Source organism: Octodon degus, unplaced genomic scaffold, assembly GCF_000260255.1.
Source record: "Octodon degus isolate 3935 unplaced genomic scaffold, OctDeg1.0 scaffold00216, whole genome shotgun sequence".
Lineage (NCBI taxonomy): Eukaryota > Metazoa > Chordata > Mammalia > Rodentia > Octodontidae > Octodon > Octodon degus.
In genome coordinates, this window is record NW_004524792.1 from 2,675,177 (window position 1) to 2,679,847 (window position 4,671).

The window sequence follows — 4,671 nt, forward strand, 5'->3', positions numbered from 1 at the left end:
AGGCAGAGGACCATAGGATCGACTTCACTGGGCGGGGAAGGCAGAGGCCGGTGCACCCTCCCTGCCCTGAGATGGACTGGCTGGGCTGAGCTGCTCCAATCTTCTCTCCTATGAAGTGGGCTATTTGAACCAGCTGATTTCAGAACCACCCAGCCTTTAAAATTCTACTATTCTAAAAATGTCTCATAAAGAACAGTCCTCCAACTTTGCTATTCTGGGTAAACATGATCTGGTCATGCTGAAATTTCCTGTTCTTGGTAATTGCAATTAATTAGCAGAAATCTATGGCATAAAATATTAATCATAGTGCAATAAGGATTATAAAAGCTAGCCAGATGGTGATGAGATGAACTAAGAGAAGAAACTTCTAACTCCAAAGCCCTGTTTGTAGGTTCCTTAGACTTGGGTGGTTACCAGCAAGTCATTAGCACTTCCTGTGAGCAGGGTCCAGCCAAGGCAAGACCTGGCTTTGAATGGCTCCAGTCTGGCCTGAGGTTTTACTTGGAGCCTGGTCAGAAATAGACTGTGGATTGTGGATTGTGGTAAGATCTCTTCTTCTCCTCTGTGTTTGAGGACAAAGTGTCTTCTGACTATCCAGGTAGAAAGAAGGGCTCTCAATCCAGATGCAGCATGCCGGGTCTGGAACATCTGTCTTGCTCTTGTTTGCTGTAAACCTAAGAAGAGGCAGAGGGAGGGAGAGAGAGAGAGAGAGAGAGAGAGAGAGAGAGAGAGAGAGAGAGAGAGAGAGAGCAAAAGTATCCTGCTGTTTTTGCTTTGCACTTGCTAGGAAGTAGGAGATTTTTATTAAATGTTCTCTTCATGCTTGCATATCTTAGGAGTGACTTCTCAACTTAGAATCTCAAGTTAAAAAGTATTTTGTAAGCAGATCTGAGTTTGGTGGCTCCTGATCTCTGTCCTTGCTGTGTTTATTCTCAAATCCTAGTTGTCCTCCCTTCCCTTGTTATCTGATGATGCAGGGAATCAGATTAATGGCTCATTATAGAATTATTTTAAATTTTTAGTAATTAAAAAAATTAATAAGACCTTGGAGGTGAGTTTTCTCATAGGAAGAATAGCACGTTCTGCCCTCAGGCCTTCGGAACCCTAGAATTTGTTTGACAAGCAAAGTTCGTTTATTCTAGTCTCTCAATCCAGTATGCTGGCCCCTTGGGTAAAGAGAGCTGCCCTCAAACCACGAGTCAATGTACAACCCATCCCTATTTCACAAGGGCTTTGGCCCAGAGGAGATTGCAGAAAAGACTTCATAAAGCACGTGAGTGGTTAGCTTCACTCAAACAAATGATTAACTAAAATGTGAAGAGGAAAACAATAACAGGAACCAAGAATGGCATGAACACATGGATGAGTCATCAGCCAGCCTTTATTGATTGACGTCAGCCTGGCCCCAAACAGCGGTTTCCAAGTGAAGGGCATGATGACCTCCTGGAGCACATGTAGTCTGTCTTTAGCTTAGTTTCCTTCTTCCAGTGCCATCTCCAGAGATGTGCAATGCACAGCAAGGGAGCACTCACCAAGGGACAGTTCAGAGTCCAGAATTCTTGACCCAAAGTTGTTTAGATTGTATTCTAAAAAAAAAAAATTCAACAATTTCTAAACTTCACAACAAAAATTTATATTTATATTTATATTCTACACTTGTATACTTATTTTCCTTTTTCCAGTCTGTCATTGTGATCCTTCCATGCATGGTGTTTCTCCTGTGGCTTTTCTTACCACATGTCACACCCCCCATGTGATTAGTCTGCCCTTCCCTCCAGCCCCGAATGCAAACTTCTCAAGAAGAGTGACTTTGGTATCTGCAGAGCACACAGCACAAAGGCTGCTACCAGTTCAAAGAAGGCATAGTGAGCATAATAAAACATAAATAAATGATTGGTAAATGGATAAATGAACTAAACTAATGAACACCAAAAGGACAATCAAAAATGTTATTTGATTATATAAATAAATGAATAATTACATAAAGCAAGAAGGCAGATTGGTTGATTCCTATAATATGACTTTTATTAACATGATTAGCTTTGCTTTTTTTACTGCTACATGAATTACCTTAGATGACCACTTCCCTCTCCATTTGCATGTTCTTCATCTTTGTAAGCTCTCTTCCCACACAGAGGTGGGCTATCCATGATGCCATGTGGCCTCCTGGAGTATCACAGAGCTTCTGCATGATGCTGGGATGAAATGCTGCCCCTCCATCCTATGACACTTAGTGACCTTCTTTCTTTGCATAGACAGTGAAGGAAAGATGTGTTGGGAGAATCAAATAAGGGAGCAATAAGAACACAAAGGGCTTTCTTAGCCAAGGAATGCCTGATCATAAAGCAGAAAAGTTATGGAGATGGATTAATTAATTTGTTTAGAGAATATTTTAAGATTCCAATTTCTTTCCATAAAACATATTTATATATTTGTTTTGAGATGGTTCACTAGGCATTCCTTTCCAGAAAAACATATTCTTAAAAAAAAACTTGAAAGAATTTTTTAATGTGCAGTAGTACTTGATGTGCATTGCAGAGTTCAGTTAAGTTTTTACATTTCATAAAGGCATGAAATGACCGTTGAAGAACCATTTCTTTAGAGATGTAATTTTATTATGCAATGACCTCTTCACTGTAGGCGATCTGGTTTCCCAAGTTGGGTCTAATTTTGTACAATTATCTGGGCAGCTGCTTGACTTAAGCAGCCGCAGGTGCATAACGGCACCAGGTCCCTTGGGGCAGTGCAGCTGTGGAGAAAAGGTGCAGAGAAAACTGGGGACTGGTAGCTAAGGCATGACAGGATCAGAGAGGGCAAGGAGCCCTTCACCTTGGTGGCATACACCATATTGTTCTACCTCGAGGAACCAATGGCTGGAGGGGGAGGCAGTCACCTACCCCTCCAACCAAGCAAAAGTGACCTGTAGTCTTTGGGGAAATAAGGAGGATTTGATTCTGGTATTACACAGTCTTTGGCCTGATAACCAAGACCCTGGCTTTATTTCCTGTTTTAATGTAAAAGTTTTAAATTTTATTAATACATGTTTGCATTTCAAGCAGTTTGCAATCATCTTGGGGAGTGGTTTAATGCATGCACCATAGCTTCTTTCTTTTTTGTTACTCCCTTCCCCTCCATCCCTCTTTCTCCAATTACCTTATCCCGTTTTTATTCCTGTTGATATTATAAATCCTAGCTCATATTATAGCATATAAGATTTATAGTAACTGGGGTGAATAGGTTCTTGTATATGGAATATCTTTAGTCTACTTATTACCCCTTCCCCTCTTCCTCAGCCCTCACCCTTGTTCCCTTGGGCCACTTTCATATTGCAAGAGATCCATTTCCTTGTCCCCTTCTACCCATCCTTTAATATTGTCTTTATACTTTGTCTCACTCAAGAGAGAGGTAACATACAGTATTTAAGCTTCTGTGTCTGGTTTATTTCACTCAACATTATATTTACCAGGTGTATCCATTTTCCTACAAATGTCTCATTCTTTATAGCAGAGTAGTATTCTATTATACACAGATGCTCCATTTTCTTTATTCACTCATCTGTTGATGGGTATACAGGCTGTTTCCAGGACTTAGCTATTATGAATTGTGCTGCTATAAACATTAGTATGCATCTATTGCTTCTCAGCCTTTTGGCTAAGATCAGGTGTATATCTGTTCTTATCAGTATGTATCAATCACTACAGTATGATGTTTAAGCTATTTGGAGAAGATATATAGCAGGGGGAATTGATGGATCATATGGAATTTTTAATTTCAGTTATTTGAAACATTTTTCTACTGATTCCCAAAATGGTTGTACTATCTTACATTCTCACTAATAATGAAAGAGGCTTCCTTTTTCACCACAGATTCACCAGTATGTGTTATTATTTTTAAATGGAATAAGGATTTTTTTTTGTTGTTGTTGCGCCAAATGCCTTCAGGGCAGGTTTGGCTGGCTGGAGTTGTGAGGATCAAACCATAGCAACCTGAGCCTGACTGCTTTGTGGAAGCAGCCACTTAAAGAGCTGTGCTAAGGGGCAGGCCCCCAGTATGTGTTATTGCTGATCTCTTAATGATTGTCATTCTTTCTGGAGTAAGATGGAATCTGAGTTTTGCTTTAATTTGCATTTCTCTAGTGGCCAGAGATAGTGAAAATTTTTTTTCAAATAGTTTTTGGCCGTTTGTGCTTCTCCTCTGTGAAGTGTCTGTTCATTTCTCTTGCCCATTTCTTGACTGGATCTTTAATTTTAGATATTTTAATTTTTGAGTTCTTTGTATATTCTAGATATTAGTCCTCTGTCTGAAGAGCAGTTAGCAAAAATTTTCCCACTCTGTAGGTTGTATCTTCACTCTACTGTACAGATACTTTAGTATCTTCTTTTGCTGTACAGATACATTAGTCTAATGAAATCCCATTTGTTGACTCTTGCTGTTATTTCTGGTGCAGTGGAGGTACTGTGTAAAACACACTTTCTAACATCTATGTCTTCAAGTGTTTTAACTATTTTATCTTCCAGTAGGTTTAATATTTCTGTTTCAGTGTTTAGATCTTTGACCCATTTGGACTTTAACTTAGTATACGGTAAGAGATAAGGGGCCAGTTTCAATCCTCTTTACACCTTCAAATATGTATATTTTTCAGAGCTCTCTCTTCTCTGGGAACAGGGCAAA

The 4,671-nt window shown here is 39.5% G+C and overlaps 1 pseudogene; it reads left to right on the top strand.

The window, feature by feature from the left end:
- Positions 1-3,631: 3,631 nt before the first annotated feature.
- LOC111813722 lies at positions 3,632-3,805 on the top strand (annotated as a pseudogene).
- Positions 3,806-4,671: the final 866 nt, after the last annotated feature.